The sequence below is a fragment of the Ischnura elegans genome, chromosome X, assembly GCF_921293095.1.
Source record: "Ischnura elegans chromosome X, ioIscEleg1.1, whole genome shotgun sequence".
Taxonomy (NCBI): Eukaryota; Metazoa; Arthropoda; class Insecta; order Odonata; family Coenagrionidae; genus Ischnura; species Ischnura elegans.
Genome location: NC_060259.1, coordinates 85,907,580 through 85,927,471, shown reverse-complemented (window position 1 = coordinate 85,927,471; position 19,892 = coordinate 85,907,580). Strand labels below are relative to the sequence as shown.

The 19,892-nt window shown below is 37.1% G+C and overlaps 1 long non-coding RNA gene across 1 annotated transcript; it reads right to left on the bottom strand.

Moving 5' to 3' along the window:
• Window positions 1-1,804: 1,804 nt before the first annotated feature.
• LOC124171622 lies at window positions 1,805-10,485 on the bottom strand. Its single transcript, XR_006867887.1, has 3 exons — window positions 10,361-10,485; window positions 2,704-2,858; window positions 1,805-1,885 (listed from the first exon to the last, which is right to left on the bottom strand). It is a non-coding gene; the product is annotated as an uncharacterized LOC124171622 (long non-coding RNA).
• Window positions 10,486-19,892: the final 9,407 nt, after the last annotated feature.

Genomic DNA, 19,892 nt, shown 5'->3' with positions numbered 1-19,892 from the left:
GTCGATCCATTTTATCGTTCTCCAGTAGAACCTCATTTCGGATGCTTCCACTCTTGACTTCTCCCCTGCTGTCAACGTCCAAGCCTCGTTCCTATGCAGAAAAGAGCCCCATATCGTTAGCTAAGTTCTAACAACACGTATCACAAAAATAGCAACTTTCAGGAGAGCAAAAAAACGATTTCCAATTGTATGCTAAAATAAAAAACCAAAAATTCATGAAACTGAAAAATATGCATACATTTGCCAAAAAAAGAGTGGTTTTTGTTTGAATTTTACTTTTTAATTATATTGCACTATGTTAAAGATACCTATGTCGAACCGGACAAATTTTGAGATGCGTTTGATTTTTAGAACTTTGCCATCGATATATGTATACACTCTATTATGGGCCGTACCATGCTTTCCTTTCCTTTTCTTCAACTATTGTTTTCATCACGCCATCATTGCTCAAATACGTTTTCCCCTAAGTGCCGTCTATTGAATAAGTGAACCTTTTTCTTACATGTCTGCTTGTATTATCAGGTGGTAAATTCATCTTTTTTAAATGCTCTTTTCAACGGTAATTTTATACTGACCTACTTTCTTTTTTTTCGTCCCTCGCTTTTCATTGCAAACTTAATACATTGAGGCGGTTTAACCTTATGGGGTAATACAGTTCCAAATACTCACTAAATTGGTCACCATGTTTCTTATTCGTGCATACATCGAACGTCGAAAATGGCCAATTCTTCAAATATTTTCTGTATTACAAAATCTATGCCTTTGAACATCGCACAAAAAGTACTGATGTGTTTTGCAACCCATCACCTCTAGATTTTTCTTACCCGAGATTCGCTTGAATATATCCTCTGAAAGCGGGGAGGCATAGTAGGCTTAAATCGAAAAAAGCTGGACAAAACCTCAAAAATGTTTTTTTTAGAAAGGAAGTTGAAAAATGGCACGGTTGTTGGCTATAAATTATTACATGTTTTGACTAAAACCATTTTTCATAAGTCACTTTTTTAAACAATAGGCATAGCCTCGAATTTGATCAAATTTCGTAATTAGAAACCTAGATTAATAGCTGAGTACTTAAACAATTATACGACATCCATTGAGTAATAAATTTAAACAGTGGCACAGAGAATGCATATAATTTATTTATATTCATAAGTTAACGCACGTTAAGGTGTTGGCTTCTCATCCTAGGGGTCCGCATTCAAATACCGGTGAAGGCGGAGATTTTTCCAATATTTCCCGGTGCCTGCTAGAGTACTTAGATGAAGGCACTTGGAGCACAGCACTGCTTTCCTCGGACGGTGTTCCAAGTAATAAAACAATTACCATGGATACTACCGTGATGATGTTATCTTACCTTTCCCTCCCCACTCTTGCTGCTCATGGGGGCTGACATGTTAGCTTTCTTTTTATTGCATTAACTTCATTACATTATTACATTTAATCTGCTTGAATCAAGGAAGTGCATCTGGTGGCTGGTTTCAAAATGCTTCTGTTGTAAATTATAACATAAACATGAATTATTACTTTATAATGTGTAACAGCAAACAATATATCAATTCTGTGTTAAGTAATGAAATGGATATTCCCCAAAATTGAGCAATGAACACCGTCTCTCATTTAGAAAATTATAATACACACAGCAAGGTCCTCATTATAGGATATGTTCCTCCTCAAGCCTTTTCAATGAATCGATATCATTAATACTCCTCTTCCGTGAAGGCTTGTGATCTGAAATTCGTCCGAGACGTCAGCGAAAACCACAAACAAACCGCCGTGTACTCACCAGGGACGGTTATTGGTGGATGCGAAGTGCCCGCCGAGTTGCCATGCAACGCTGTCTCCGAGTCTCCTCGCCATTGTTGTCGTAGCCCATGTCATGATGATGCTGTTTTGTGAGGTGATGTAATTTAATTAATTGGAATTAGTATGCTACAAGATGACATTTTTACGCTTCAAAAACTCCTCCTTTTAACATAGACAAGCCTATAAGACTCAGGTCACTGAGATAATTTACAACATACATTTACTTTCATTGGTGGAGAAGAGGTTACATTTTCATGAAATAATTCATAATTTATTTGGCGATAGACGCTCTCAAAGAAAAGGTTTAGTGATTTGAGAAGTGCAGATGGACAAAATGATTCTGAAGGAGGGTAGAAGGAGATAAATGCATGGTGCCTAAAGGGCGCCTTCTTGATAGTTGGAATTTTAAGTATTTCATTGATTTTTCCCAGGTGAGGAAGAAATTTTATTTCAGAAACACGCGAAAAAATAATCTCTACATTCTCTTTGGATTTTCACCGCGTCAGATCGAAGGTGAACTTTGGACCTAAAGACCCTGACTACAATGTCAGCGAAACTGTTGTCGCCAAAAGCAAACGTAGGTGGTGAAAACCCAAAGAGAATGCAGAGATTATCTGGTCAACGCTGCAAAAATCTTCGAAATATGCGAAAAAAATTTAACTTCGATGATAATGTGAATGTTACATTCATTTTGTTTCGACACCTTGCTTGAGATTCTAAAATTTGATTTACGTTGAAGAAGGAAAAATGAAATATTACTTCAAACATGTGAAAGGAAGTTTCTCTAAATTTAAAGGTTACTTATCGAGAAGAGCTTAGAAAGTACGGGCGTCAGAGAAGGCAATTTGAAATTAGACTTTGTTAGAATGTTTTTTCCTCATCCGTTTGCCCTCCGATCACCTGCTGATTCCACGAGCACGAGACCGACTTAGCGCTGTCCCCCAGACCGTCGCGAGCCGCGCTCTTCAAGTCTTTGGCCACCGATGTCCTCTCGGCTGGTAGACTCGGAATCCGTAGCAGGTCCGCTATGGTGGCCACGGAGTCGGATGGAGGACCTGGGAAAAATAAAAGGAAGATGAGTGGCGCTGCGTCCGTCAGACATTCTGGTTCTTTTGAATGGCAATTTTCACGAATATTACAAAAGAGGAATAAATATGTTGTCACCCACAGCGCATTTAAATGGGTTTATAATAGTCACGGCGCTGACGGACAAACTGATCCGAGTTATATGGAGACATAAGGAATTATTAGGGATATTAACGGAAATTTATATACTTGATGATGCCATTGACTGAAACTCGAAAAATTTCAATGCTATTCCTCGCAATTGAAAACAGAATACTGCAAAATATAGGTAAAAAAGTGGATTGCATTGCACTCATAACCGCGCCGTGATCAGTATTGAAAACCGAATGAAAGGCGACAGAGGAGGCGTAGGAAATCAGCCTTCTATGGGGTGGAAACAGGCCTCCTCTTTGCTGTCTCCTTGGCATTTCCAATCGCCGGCGTGGTGCCCTCTGGTAATTTCTCTTAACGAAAGGCGCCAAGGGGACCACGGCTTAACGTCCCATCCGACGGACCGAATGTTGCGCTTGAAAATGTCCTCCATACAACTTTCGATCAGAGATCGGGAAAGCTCAGAAAATCTATCACAAAAACTGGATTTGAACGACACGATTGGTATAATGAAACTTATCATTGAAGTGTTCGTATAAAGGAATGACGGTACAGGTATACCAAAAATTATTTTTTCATACTCCGAAATTAAGAGTTGAAAGAAAATTAGAATCTTGCCAAAAGTGGCTAAATTTAACAGCAAAATCCCATATTGGGGGCATGGAAACAGAGTGAGCAAGCAATATTTTGGTTGTCCATATTTCATAAGTTTTCAGAAAGACATATCAAATCATATTTCAATGGCTCAAGTATTGACATACTTTGTTAATTGCAGATAATTTTTAATCTAGAAATCTAATAAAATATTTTATTTAATGCATTTTTTAATTGACTGTGACTATATATTAGACGGATTCAATATGACAACCAGAAACAAAGAAAAAAACGGATGCCACAAAAGTCACCAAGCAAACCAAGGAAATTCAGGCGATCCCTCAAAATTAGAAAAAAATCAACGATGCATTCCCATACAAAAAAATCTGTGCTGTGGCTGTACTAAAGCTGCACTGTAACTGTGCTAAAAGGGCTGTACTGGGACTCTACTTAAACTGCACTTGAATTGAAACATCGCAGTACAGTTATAGCACGGCCAGAGTGCAGTTGCCATAGCACAGTCACAGTGGAGTTGTCATAGCACAGTCACAGTGGAGTTGCCATAGCACAGTCACAGTGGAGTTGTCATAGCACAGTCAGAGTACAGTTGCCTTAGCACAGTCATAGTGCAGTTGCCATAGCACAGCCACAGTGCAGCTGCCATAGCACAGTTTTTACTGTAATACTCTTTCCACGAATCAATAATTGAGTCTTGATGTGGCTATTGCATTCCCTGTATATCTTATTGAAAACAAGAAGCAGAATTAAATCAAGATAGGACAATTAGCAGAGATATATAGTTCCCTTTTTGGGTGTTTGAAGATTGGTTGCCTGATCCAATCAGAAAACAGCAAAGAGATAACAGTGGCCAAAACGACTACACTCATTCGAATGTTGACTAGTCTAAGGAAAGATAAACCATATTCCTAACAGACACTCACTGAATTTGTTACGTTCCACTTCCTTAATATGAACAAAGTTTATGGTACTAAAAATATTGCTATCGAAGCACTTAGGTTCTATGAAAAAAATTGACAAATCCTATTCTGCACATCAACGGGCACTCAACATAAAAACCACCAAAATTTACGTCAGTGCTATTTGTCTAGTTGCCACAAATATGCCCACCTTGATAGTTTTTGTTGATGAAGTTTCAGTACTAACGCCGTGGAGCACAATAAATGACAATAAGATATGAAAATAAAAGAAATTTATTAAATACAAATACATATACTCATGATTATAAACATAAAAATGAAAGTCTTGTTAAGGCATGGCCGCTCAATTCATTTGCCTCTTTGGCTTCCTTCCTGAAATTAAAAGGAAAACACATTACATACTGATATCTAATCAAGTGTTACTTCAAAATTTGACTGTTTAAGTTTGTCTGAATTCAATTTTAGATAAGTTGAGTACTTACCTCCAGCAGCAGAGTATAAATAAAGATATGTCTTTTTTTCAACTCTCTCGTGCTTCGCAAGGAGTAGATTGCGAGTCGTCGAAATCAATCGTGGAAAGTTGATTCATCGCGAACAACACGGATTTCAGCAAAATCGACGATATCACTTCACCCGCAAGAAAAATTCCCAGTTAAGTAGCTAATTTTGATGTAATTGAAGTAAAGTTCACTTCTTCATGTTCTTAGCGTCGATCTTACATCGACGCATCCATCGTACAACGTAGAATTAAAAGGATGAGAGCACGTAAACAAGGAATGTTACAGCCGGTTCAACACCAATGCTGTCTAACAAAGATGGCTGAGTATCGGCGGAAGTTGTTCTTTTGACCATACTTTACCAAAATAATAAGCAAGCTGGAGCTATGCATTGCCGCGGTAATGTCAACATAAATTTTTATATAATTTACGCATTCATATTCTCATGGAAATGATAGTTGATCGTGATATGAAATAATATAGGAAATACTTTCTCCTGTCAATGACTAGTTTAAGTCCAGCCCTGTCGCAGCGGTTTGAGCCATAGTACAGATCCAGTCATGTTACCCAGCCCAGTCACAGTCCACTTTTAGCCACAGTACACTTCCAGTCATGTTTTCTAGCCCTGTCACAGTCCAGTCTGAGCTATAGTACAGTTCCAGTCCAGTTACCCAACCCAGTCACAGTCCAGTTTGAGCCATAGTACAGCTCCAGTCATGTTACCCAGCCCAGTCAAAGTGCAGTCTGAGCTCTAGCACAGTTCAAGCACAGTGATCCAGCACTGTTACAGTACAGTTCTTCTCAAATTATAGCTGCCATAGTACAGTCTAGTACAGAAAAGTGTACTGTGACTGTGCTAAACACAGAGTTTAGTCCAGTTACAGTGCAGATTTAGTGCAGTCGCAGCACAGATTTTTTTGTATGGGTTGGGATAAAATAGTTGGTTTGATTGTGGATTTCAAGTTTCTTTTGGGGGTGTATCATTAATTCGGATGTAAGTTAAGCACATGGCTCATTTTCTTTGAATTGCACCTTTAAATCTATGTGCAAAAATTGAATAAGGATTTAATGAGGAAAAAATTATCCAATATGCCTTCTTTGAATAATGATTATGAATTCCGCCTTAGTGTTTATGATTGGCAAGTGGATTCATAAACACTTTAAACGAAATGTGTAAATTTGTAAAAGTACCTTGACGCAGTAAAATTAACATAACGGATCACTCTGCAACTATTTGCCGTGAAGTAAAACCTTTATTAGTTACCTACGTAAACTACGAGCGTGTGCGACGTCGCGAAATGAATGTCGGGCCTTTTTGTGTGTAGGGTGGCACCCCGAGTCCCTTGCACTATCGCGGATTTCCCCCCCCCCCCTTAAATTCCACCCACAATCCTGAGGACTCTTCCTCCCCCTGACCACTGGCTCCTCCTAACGACGCGCATCCCGACCGCCTTCGTCATGCAGTCGAGTTCAAAATCAGGCCAACAATTTTGACTCTACCTCGGGCTATTTGTGCATGACAACCTGCCCTCATAAACTTAGTGATTCCCCGCCCTCTCATGGCTGTAAGTAAGGAGCAATGCGTCACTTAAGTTTTTTCCCCTCAGTCCTCATTCCTTCCCAGTAAAGTTTGAGTCTCACAGCGGTTTGGTTAGTGCTGAGATGTGGACGTTTGTCGCTGAAGAGTACTGGTGAGTATTATTCTCGTACATAACCAATTCCTCCATGTTATTTCTACTTATTTCATCTTAATTTTAGTGCAAGAATGCAGTTTTCTTTCGCAGTAGGATTTGGTCAAAATTAATGAAGTTCTTGTACCCGTATTCTATGTTTAGACTTCTATCTTTCGTAACCGCTTTAAAAATCTGGTTCCATAAGCAATGTCTCGTGACGAAATGTATTACCACGTACGTGTTAATATATGGATGCATGAATTTGGTTCACATATTCGCATATGCTTGGTTCAGTTACAACTTTTTAGAAGTGCACGTGAACTTGTACTAGATACAGAATCATGAAGCAAGACCTAATTGCCTAATGGCTCAAATTAGTGGACATAGCAGGCATTTCCGCTGTGACAATCCCTTCTAGTCATCTACATAATACCCTGCGAGCCACTTCTAGGGTGTTTGGCAGGGGGTGATCAATCACCAGCATGCTGCATGCATAGGATTCCCACATGCACACCACACGGTCCAAAAAACGTCACGTATACTAACAAATTATACTATAATATGCTGTTAGAAATAATAATAAAATTAAGAAACATGCAATAAGTTTTACATAGGTTAGTTGGCTACACTACAAGTCATGCAATCTATCTATGAGTTCCATCGCTCCCGTTATAATCTCTTATCGATCGTGGAAAAAATGACATTCTGAATCTGTCTGTTCTACAATCTATCTCTTTTATTTTACTTATATGATCTGATCTTCCGTAGTATTTTGGCGTCCGTAAGATCTGGTTAACTTCCTTAGAAAAGACACTGCTCTTGAATTTATCTACAACGTTTAGTCTATTTTTCAATCTACGGTCCGACGGAGATTCCCATCCGAGTTTATCTAAGAGGTCAGTTACACTAACAAGACTATCGTTACGACCTTTCACATACCTGGCAGCTCTTCTTTGCAGGCGTTCTAACTCTGTTATTAAACCTTTTTCATGAGGGTCCCAAACACTGGCAGTATATTCCAAATGTGGTCGAACAAGGGAAAAGTAGCTAATTTCTCTCACTTTGTCGTCACACTTTCCTAATATCCTTTTAACAAAACCCATTTTACGATTAGCAAGACCGGTCATTTCTCTGATATGTTATATGGATAGAAGTATGGTGTCATCAATACTATATTTTATGCTATAGCTTAAGAGCATTTTCTTATAATTTACAGTTTACAAAAGGTGGTGTGAATAATTCAATTAATCGATTGAATGAAGGTGCAAGGCTAAAATCAAGCTTTCAACCACCCCAACGAAGGCATCGGGTCAACCCTTGGAGTGTTGTCATCGGTCATACTGCCAGCAGTATGCATGTCTCAAGGAAATAATGTGAAGCTTCCTGCTGTGTTACATAACGGCATGAGCGAGTGTTCATCCAGCTACACAGTGAAGTGAAAGTGTCAATGGTTCATCTAAAATTTTTTTGTCATTTGTGTGATCAATGTGAAGTGTTGATGAATATAAATCTTTTGAAGAGTTGTTGTTGCAAAGCTGAGCTCTACCGCCGATGGCCATGGAAGCAAATGCATGGTAGGGATTCTTCTCCTCTTTCAGTTTGATTCAATATGAAGCTTGAAAATTCTTTTCAGATAATCATGTATAACAAACTTGTTTTAGCAGCAACTTTTTCTGATCGAAAGGATAATTCTTTGACGAAAATTGCGGCGTCTTTTTGAAAATCCACTATATAGTTAGAATGATGAATTTAGTGTTTTTTTGCAATATAGCGAGATTAGCTCGTTGAGTATTAAATGCTATTTATGTCCCGGAGTACTAATAGTGCTGAATAATTTTAATGTCGTGTAACCCGGAATCTAATTTCCCCTGGCTCGACTTTTTGATTTGCGATGCGAAGCATAGTGAACTTACCAATGTTCCAATACATAAATTTTTAAGGTTCAGCAGTCATTTGTCATTAGTTTAAATATTTAATCAAAGTGCCAACAATATGAGGATATAATTGTCAAGGAAGTATGTATTTAGTAAAATTTAAAAGGAAAGAGTTAGATACTGAAGAACAACAGACTCGCCAATATGGGGTGTTGGGTTAGAGTGAGAAACGTATTTGGTTGGGGGAAGTAGATTAACTTATTTCCAACTTCCCACTTTTCTGTGGATACATGAATGTGCTATCCTACGTGAAGCAGTGACCGCGGCGGACGGGACTCCATTTGACCATGTATTTCTCATATGTCATCCACACTGGTGAAATCCTGGCTGGATAATTTTCGAGTCGTTTATCTATGTCTCTCCTGAATGACATGACTTTAAAGGACGTACCACTACCTCTAGACCGAATACATCTTCTTAATTATGTTTATATCAGATTTCTGTATATTTAGCAATTGCTTAGCTTAGCAATAGCCTAATTTTTTAAATTTAAGATAAACCCCTCCCCATACTTTTTCTTCGTCACGTAGTCCACGGAAAAATATAATCTGTTTGGTAGCTGGAGTAAAACCCGAGCCCTTTCCTGGTGTATTTCTCCCTATCATCGTGATTTATGTATGAACAATCAAGTATATTGACCAAAGATTTAGTAAGATTTAATCATGATTAAGGGTTGCGAGGAGAACGAATGGTGTTCCTTCAACTTTTGATAAGGAATCCTCACTGGCCAAGTCTGAATTACACATCCATAAATATTCACAGTTAGACATGATGAAACATTCTGTTGCAGAAACGCGTTGATTTAAATCCATGAAATAGTTCAGTTAGTAGTTAGCAATTGACAATCACTCAAGTAGAGGCGACCAAGGTATGAACTTGGCGAGTGCTTAAGCTGAAATTAATTGAATTATTTCTAGACTGCTTTTTCTTGCGGCACGCAACTAACGCACACTATTACACTTAATTACTGTGATCTCAGACCGTCGCATAGGCATACCGCTTATTAGCTCACAAAGTGCGCAATTAACTGTTACTTACAACGGTTATATTCGGAAGAAAGGTTAATTACAACTTGTTATCATTTTTGACATGTTTAAACCTATTGAAGATGCCATTTTCTTTAATTGAATGAATAATAAAATAAATTTAATAAACTATTATGAATTTATTTAATGCAAAGTTATTAATTAATATGATTGAATTATTACGATATTGCTTATCTCGAGTAAGAGTCGACGATGAAAACAAAAAATTGTGGATGTCTTCACGAAAAGAAAAACAATCCTAGCAGTCCGTTCATATATTTTTCGTTGAGGTTGCTGGTTTCGCGGGTGAATAATATCTTGGCGATGGTTAATTAGGCTACAGTGTTTGTTGGAGAACTTGCCAGTATTTTCCGTAAGCGACGAATACGACCCTTGAATTGAAATTAATAATGCTCAATGTTGATTTCCTTCAATTTTTAGGTTTTCAGTCGTCAGTAAATATGATAAATGTATGACCATGAAGTGAATTGTTAAGGGGAGAATTTCTATGCACTAATGCAAACACAATTGTACTAATCGCATAATGGTAATGTCATTATCGCTCATGAAGTCCAAACATCTATTCACTGCCTATCTTCGCTATTCACTCTCGTTTGCAATTATTTTACGTGATTAGCATCTTATGTGACTTGCTTATGCCTGAGTGCAAAATTACAACCTTTGTTCACTTGGACATTAAAAATTCATGTTCTCACTTACCTCAGTCAATACCGTTGTTTTTTCTTCTTTGTAGTTCAGTAGATAGCTCATAGATACTGCTCTCCATTATCATTTCCTCTGAATGAGACGGTGACTTCAACGAACGAAGAAACGGCTGAAAAAGTCCAAAATACTAAATTTATAAATTTAAAACTTTCAAAAATGTGTTTCTATCAAAACGACGGTTAGTGAAGGACTGGGGTGTGTTGTGTTTTATTCGTGAGCAGGGGGGAAGGGGAGGTGCTTGATTGGAGACGACAGTTGAATGCAGACCGTTAGTATTATAAAGTATTGTTTTTCGTAAATCGATGATGCGTTCTGCAAACTTACCTTCTGACCTTCGGAGACGACTAGAAAATTCTGTAACATTGATCACGTGTTTCATGACCGTTGGCTCTTAAAGATTTTTCGCGCTATTTTTGTGTAACATCGCCAGCTTGAGAACAAATCCTATTGGTTAAGCGAAGCATTGGTTCTCCGCGGGAAATAGTTTTTATTTATAATACATAGTATATCAACGTATTTATTAATGTATATTACTAGATAAAATTTCAAACAACCCAATATCAACGATCTTTAGCGTTTCGTACATATTTCGTTGCCTTAAAATGAAATGGTATATAAATTATCGTGACGTCACAGGCATACGTCATACGGCTGACTCAGTGTCAGAAGTACCCCTCCCTCAATTCCTGGACTGCACTTCGCGGCGAGCTCTCTTGGGGTTAAGAGGTGAGTACCTGAACTATTCTTTTGCTGATCTTTTATGCATTTTTGTATGATTTTTGAAGCAACTCTCTGATGTAGAGAATAATTCAACAACACTATTTATTCATCTTTGTTAAGTAATCGTGATTGTAGCAACTATTATTTTGAACGAAACACTTTTTTACGCCAACCGTCTTCCGTTCCAACTTTATATACAATGTGAGGAATGTACCTCTAAGTTAAAATTAGTGTCAGAGTAGTTTGTTTAAGGAACGCTGGTGATAGGAAAACATCCCCTTCGATGACAATCGTCCTGGTTTTCCTCTCGACCCTGTTAATTTTAAATCACTTGATTTGCCAATGCGATTTCACGTGACGAATACCCGATTGCTCAAATTGTGTGATCCCCTTTTGCGTAACTATGTATTCGTTTACGAGTGTTATAAGTGTAACTTTTGAAAATTGGATTTCGCTATGGAGTGCGAGTATTTGAAGTGAGTAACATGCGAGTAGTTTTAGCTTTGCATTGATCGTGTGTCTAATAGCACGAAGATAACGGTTTGATTACGGAAATAATAATCCTAACGGCAATACTGTGGCTTACTTTCAGTACTTTGGCATTTTATCGCTGTGACTGTAATTGTAAGGTATTAACAGTAGACGAGGAACTGTATGACAGTTTCGTTATTGATTATGAGAGAACTTGAAATTGCATAGTGTAGCTATTATTATTCTTGTTTGCTTTAAAGATTTTTTCTTATCGGTACCTTCATGGCGAGTTATTCCACATTTTAATGGTTTCCAAGAGGCTTTAATCGTCCTTAATATTTAAGCCACGTAAGTTACAACAGAATAATTTCGTTAGGATATATGCTGACACTCCTAAACCGCTTTGAAATAATAAGCCGTAAAATTTGGACGGGGAGGTTAAGTCAGAGAACATTGGCGATCATAATTCGATTTACAGCACTTCATTTGGCATTTTATTTTTTACACGCAACTCTGAGGTCGTTAGTATGATAATATGTTGTAATCTTTAATTTCATCATCACCTTGAGTTATGTGTTATGTTAACTGTATAATGTTAGGGCTTAATTATATTGACAACCATAAATGCGAAATTTTTCTTTTCAGGTACACGAGTAAAATGGGGATAGCGAATCAATGCCGTGAAACGGGTGGGGTCAAATGGGGAATGCGATGAGGTTTCAAGGAAGAAGCAGCATTCGGGAAAATGGTGAGTTAATATAATTCACTTTATCATTTGATGTCTTTGAATATTACCATATTTAGATCTTTTTTATCTTTATCTCTCTTCATTGCTATAGGTGAACGAAATACTGTGAGTTACGGATATTATAACGTATTGTGCGATAATTCTTATGATTTCAATTTTTTTAAATTTCAAAATTTATTAATTAACTTTTTTTCGATGATCCGAATGCCCTAGTTTTAAGTTTTTGACCCTTGGTGACTATTATGTCTTCGAAGGCCGCTAGGAGGAATGAAAAATGTTTTTAGTTTACGTATCTCACGTAAATTTTAAGCGATAATATTTAATGATGCCACGTGGAGAGAGATGGAATTTCTTGAATACTCATTTAAATGGTTCTTAATATGCGATATACGAGGTATTCCTTTCGTCTCCTACCGTACACTTGCCCCTCCAGTATTGCCTTCTTCAGGCAATCATAATAAGTGCTCCAGGATACATCCGTTACTCGTGGTCTGCGTTCTGCTTGCTCGGATATCCATTTAATTTTCTTATAGCCGAATAGCTATCAGTTTCCCTACCACTGTCATTGCCCAGGACTTCCATGGTAAAGAATGCTCAAACATTAAGTTCTGATGAGTTGTCTCCTTACTTTATGCTCAAATTTCCTGCTCATATAAGTGAGGTGATGCTTTATTTTTCTGAAAAGTTCTCTTCGCCTGGGCTATCCTACTGATTATTTCTTTCATGATTCTTCCGCCGCTGGTTATTCTGCTTCCCAAATATTAAATTAGTCGACTTATTCCAACGCTTGTTTCCTTTAGTTTATGCTTTTCTTGACTTCCTGTCGCTTGCTACACTCTATTTTTTAATGGTGATTTTTTAGATTGCTTTGGTCATTGTCCTACCTATCTTCACTTTAATATTTTGAAATTTTGTCAATTCTCAGTTTATGTTTCCTCGTGGATATTCATGCATTGAAGATTCCGGACTTTTCTTTGATTTAATCGGATCCATTTTAGTTCTGAGCTGATTGAATTACAGGAGAAATAATTCGGCCTTGACGCACTCCGTTCCTAATTCTTGATTCCCCATAGATGAGTCCACATTTTATCACGTGTTTAGAAAAATAAATTGTGGATGATTCACCTGTCATTGTTAAGTACAATACTTATTTCAGAATTGCAAGCATTGAATTCCAACCCACGCTAGTTATGCGTCATATCATAACTCTATAGATATTTAAATTGTTTTTGACCTTGATCGCCCTCCATCTCATGCAGATATTCAAACCATCTCTTCACATTGTATCAAATATCGGTCATGAGTTCTCCGTTGTATCACTTACGGTTTACATTTTACGCTTTTTATTTGAAGTTTTTCAAGTTCCTTTCCCAAACGAGCCTCTAATTTTCCATGCACACGATGTTTTTATATTCCTAGACCATGTTTCACTGGCCTGTCTGGCTTTATGACAAATATCGTTCCCTATTTGAAGTATTCTTGTACTTTAGTGTGTCTTCAATGCGATCCAAGACTTTCTGCGTGATCCAACCTTATGATTTCCTTCTCTCAAGAACTTCTTTATTTGCTTTCGTTAGCTCAGTGCCTAAGATTTTCCGACTCTCTTCCTCTAATATCTCGGTCAGATCTGATGCTAGATTATTCTGCACTGCTTACCGAAATTACACTTTCCTAAATCATTCTACTTGGCTAATGCTTTCCACCGCTTCGTTTTTTTAAATATTGAGTAACAGGACTTCGCTATTAAGTTATGACCTCTGTGGTTACATACCCTAGGGTAGTTTATGTCGTCCTTTTCCTAGTTTCTGAATCTGTTTTTGGTAGAATTCAATCAATTTAGAATCTTCTCATGTATGTTGGTGTTTCTCTCGTGAAGATTTTGCGGCTATGACAATTAAATGTTGTTTTAGCAACCACTAGCTTGTGATGTGTGTTAGTCTTTCATTTTGGTTACACTATCTTTGTTTTCCGGAAATTATCCAGTCATGACCTTTGCCGATGATATATTCACTTTCTGGGAGAATATTTACATTTTATTCATCTCTTCCTTGCTCTATTACTTCTGTTTTTTCTTGATAGACCTATTCCGCTTCTACATTTTTTATCAAATCTTTTGTCTGCTTACAAACCTTCTGAGCTGCAGTAATTATGGATTTTGGTTTATATCTCAGCCATTGCCAACCGATCATTAAATTGTAAGTGGTCTTTTAATCTGCGCTCTTTATTATCACTATCCCCACTTCATTGTTACCTTTTAGCGATCCTGAGTGTATTTTTCCGTAGCATCCATTCCATAAGTTTCCCACTTCATGCCATTTCATTTCGCTTATTCTTAATACGTCGAGGATCATTCTTCATATCTCCACCCACAAAGCGATAAAACGTTTCATCTTTAAGAAAATATATCGCACATGATATATGTACTCGCTGTTGTAGCCCTCGCATTGAATTTCGAATTGGTGACTAACTTTGTATAACTTAATTATATTTTACTCAATATGTTGTGTGAATCATGTTTGTAATGAATATACTGGATTTGAATTATTGGGATAACTGTGGTAGTTACCCCTACCCTTCCACATTGCATTAATAATGCCAGCAAATTGATATTACGATGCCTGCAGTGAAAAATGTGTGGCTCTCTTGATAATTTCAGCTTCCGCCTTTTCACATATGAAGAAGAGCTGCTATCTCCTCCCTCTGGTGAAGGAAGGGATATTAGGTGTCGACTCATATTGCGAGTAATTTTAAATAGCATAATATTCCACTGAAACACGGCAAAGAAATCACAAGCTGCAAGAAATATCAATAGTCAGCCATGTGCTTTGTTTCCAAGAATAATTTTTTAGTTTTTCACGATTTTTCCCTTGTTTTCCTAACAACCGTAATTGTGATAACACTGCTATATCTGGTGATGACACACTAATGCGTTGTAACTATGATAAGGTATAAATAGTTATTCTATCTAATTTAAAGGTTAAAGTAGTATATTCTGGATTGATTTTAGCAAATGTGCGGGTATTAGGACAAAGTTTCAGAGCTCCATCGTTAGGAGCAACTGACTAACTTTTAAAAAAATTAAAAAAGCCTTATGTAATAAGTCACATAAGGGTTTATGCCGTGTGTCGTTCTGGAGATTGCCCCGACGTTTCGCGACCGACTGCTGGTCACTTCTTCAAGGTAATAATGCTGGAATTAGTTTTTCCTGCCTTTTTTATATTTCTGGTGGGAGGGATGGACGGAGGGTATGAGGAGTTAGGACTGGAGGGGGAAGATAACGAAATGTTGCGGATGACTGGGTTCCTAGTACTGCTGATTCTTAATCCAGTATCACTATTATGGTTGTCCTCGTTTTTCTTTATTTCTATGGGTTCGCGGATGAGTCGGGCTTTAAAATGTTTTATCCTCGCGATGACTCTAGATTTTTCGATGTCGATCGCATGTCCGGTGGCTGCTACGGCTGACTTTGAAGAGTAACCCAGTCGAATGGCCCGCTTGTGCTCTTCTATGCGAGTTTTTAACGTTCAACCCATTTCCCCGATGTATTTCTTCTCGCACGATCGGCAGGGGATTTCGTATACTCATTCAATTTGAAGTGGCGTCTTATCGTTGGCATTTCCCAGAAGGTGTCATACTCTGGCGTTTGGTTTAAAAAGAGCTTTAATGCGTTTCCGGAGGATGTTACCGACCTTATCCTCGTTCCTTTCACGTAGGGGAGGAGAGCTTTCTTTTGGCTAATGATGTCTTCTGTCTTGGGAATGGTTCCCATTGTCCTTGTTGATCACCTTTGTTAAATTGCGGGAAATAGCTCCATTGTCGTAACCATTAAGACGTAAGATGGATTTCAGCTTAATAATTTCTGAAGATAGATTCTTCGGGTCACTCAGCCGGATCGAACGTTCAATTAGAGAGGTGATTACAGCGTTTAATTGAGCAGGGTGGTGATGAGAACTGGCATGGAGGTATTGATTTGTTGACGTCTGTTTTCTATACACGGCGTGGCCTAGGCTTCCGTTGTCATTCTTCTTCACTAAGACGTCGAGAAATGGCAGTTTTCCCGATTCTTCTATCTCCATAGTGAATTAGAAAGTAGTGTAGCTCTGAACCATGTTTTTTAAAAGGGTGAGTGGAAACTATATTCTTGTTAATGGGATTTTTGTTTATGATGATTTTGTATTTTGGAATAGGCTATTTCGAAAAGATATGCTCACATGGAAACTTAATTCAAATACCTCGGAAGAGTGAAAAATGACCTTTGCGTGAGAGTAACAAATAAAAATGATGGAATATTTGTAGATAAAATCAAATAATTTAGGGAATGGATGATCAACTTTAAAATGTGACTGTATAGCAGTTGCTGCATTTATCTTATTTAGGACAAAATTATCAAAACGTATTTATGATGCTAGTTTCCCTTGTCAGTTTTATGATATTTGATGTCTGATGTATTTCGCTATTTCTACTTGACCGGATGTTGCTCGTGCTGTTAGTTATTATCCCAATATAATTCATCTGATTATTTAGGGTGAAAGAGTACAAATCAAATACTAATTTATATTTACTTGGTTCTCAGAGCTTAATGAGGTTAGACAAACTGCTTTTGATTACTATGATTATAGACGGAATTACAATCTTTTCTCATACTCTATTGTAATTAAAATGAAGACCTAGAATGTGTGTGATTATTTTTTGGGTATTGTCGATACTAAGGATAGGAATTTTAATGAACAGAGATTTTGACAGCAATTATCCGCATGGACACGATAATACAACCATTACCACTTCCCCTGTTGATTTCCTCTCCCATTTAAATTGATCTGCTTGGACAGAAGTGCATGTGTTTAAGTGCATAGATACATTATTTTTTTATTAAGCCAGAAAAATTCCTGTAATGACTTTTTCTTGAGTCAACTGTATCCACTTTGTTGATGTTAAAAATGTCTCTTTTATTCAATGAAAAAATATCTACGGATTAAAACTCGAAGAGATATTTTATAGTTTCTCCTATTATCTGATTCACAACAAATAAAACGTCTTCTTTGAACGAATCCAATGCATCTTGTTTACTCCTAAGGAAATATTCAAATACCTTTCTGGAATAGTCATTCTTCGTCGCAATTAAATACCATGCTCTTCAGAATGACTATTCCTCCATTATAAGCGTGAACAATTTCCAATTTATTCTTGGCCCTCGATAAAATGTCTTCAAATGGAGCTCTCCTCATCATTGCAGGTAGTGTAGCTTATCTCGATAGAGCATGTAAAATGACACCGTAAGCCAATGTCTTTCATTTAGTTATATCTTGCCTGTAGAGTTATCCCATTCTACAATGCCACAGTGCCTTTGTTTTCCCTTGTTCATGCCATGTGTTTGTACTAGTACCGTACAAGTGGGCTACTGTGGCCCACATGTCATCAATTTCAAACAAGTTTCTCTATAAGAAAATGGTTTTTACTAAATTTCAGCTATGGCAACATTTTAAAACTTCGATAAAATCATACACTTTAGCTGGCGGCTACATTTTGACTCAATTCTGTTTCCTAAAAATTTTCGAGGTTCTCAATTTTGTGCCAATGTCACACTCTGGATGTGGTAACTTTGACCCAAGATTTTTTTTTCACTAAGAAAGACATGTTAAAAGACTTGGGGCAAGGGAGTACTTGGATATTTAAAAACACATGCTATTGAATGAAAATATTATATTTTTGGTTGAGATAAACATATATACATTAGGCAAAAAAATGTTTAGGATATCTTCATGTTCTTTCAAGAATGATTTTCTATGAATGAGCCTTATGAATGAACCTTAAAATCCCTCTTTTTTCAAGATTTGAGGATGAATATCTTTGACAATCTCAATCCTCTTATGAAATAGCTAGTCCTTATCTTTCGGTCACTTCCGACATTTTTTGGTCGGCGACATGAACTCCATAATTGCTCTCTCCTCTGTCCCAGAGAGCACCAAACCTGGATGTCGGAGTCCGTTCCAATGAACACTCACATATTCACCCTTTTCTATAGATTTGTTCAATTCCTCAATGCCATCTATTGCATCTTCAGTATTATCAGTGGGGAATCTTGTTCTTGCTTTTCAACCGTTGCGCCATCAATCCACCCCTGCTTCGTCAAACAGTATCGCGTCCCTTTACAGCCGTTTTCAGTCCATGTGGTCCATAAATGCACTCCTATAGTTCACACTTCTGTAAGAAAGGACTAGGTTATCCGCAAAGGCGGTTAGTTTCCCACTGAAAATTTAGATTACACAGATGGTTGATTTTTAATAAAAATCATACTGGACCTAACGCTGATCCTTGAGCCGCTCCAGAACAGATATTATCGGAACTTCTATGGCTATTGTAGTACCTTAAAAAATTTAAGCGCGAAGTCAGGAAACTTTCTAAATGAGTAAATAGAAATGCTAAAAATTTCTGCCAGATGTGGTATATCCAAAAACATCTTGTATTTTTATTGTATCAAAGGCTTTTTTATAACTATTCATACAGCAGGTGTTTGTTTATTACATTTAATGGACAGGGATATCGGGGTGATAAAGTGTTGCAAGCGTCCTGTGTACTTTTACCTATCCTAATACGAAGTTCATTCTGTAAGTGCTTAAAATTTCCGAAAAAATCGCTCTCCTAGTTTCCAGTTTCCAAAATAAATGTTAGTAAGAAATTAGCACTTGTGGGTCGTGCGCAGTTGAAGTTTGAGCTGTATCCATCTCATAGTTTCTTTTTTGTTACCGATTGTAGAGAACAACTTTTGCTTACAAAAAATTATAGAGCTGAGAGGATACTAAAATCGAACGTATTGGTGCATAAACAATTTGTTTTTATATCTTTTTCTAAAGACTTATTGAACGACCCTCGTACTATATTGAGTGTCACAGAACCACTTCATTTTCCGTAAAATTTATCAGTATTCTTTTTACAAGTTTTTCAAGTACGCTAAAATAAATTTAAGAAATCAAGAAAAGAACTTTAATAAATAAAAGAAATCGGACGGTAAATGTGAATACACGTTTTCGATCGATTTTTTTGTGAACGGAAACAATAATTTCTTGCTTTAAGGATGCAGGGAACCTTTCATTTGGCAAGCTTTCATTGAAGAAATTGCAGATTACATCTGCAATGTCTTATATGATAATTTTGTCATACCAGCATTATTTGATCTGGACGGGCAGCTTTTTTAAAGATTGGCTATTGACAATTTTTAATACATCAGGCGTGGTGACTGGTTCCAAAACGGAGTTCAGGGTTAGATGATTTTTACTATTTGATGAATTATCAATCATTGAATTATTTTTTACAATTGTCTACAATTTAGTAGACTCAAATGTACTTACGAACTCCTTTTTGAAGTCAATATCAATCATAACTGGGTCATTTAAGGTCCGATTTCCTTGTATTAGTTCATGCATCCAAAATTTGTTTCGCTCCAGTTAATTCCTTGAAGATACTCCACTGTTTCTTTTTATTTCGATTTACTTTGTTCAATTGTTCCATGTAATAGGAGTTAGCCGCATTACGAACACATATACACAGTTTATTTCATATTTTTACGCACTCTTTTCTCAAGCCGTTATT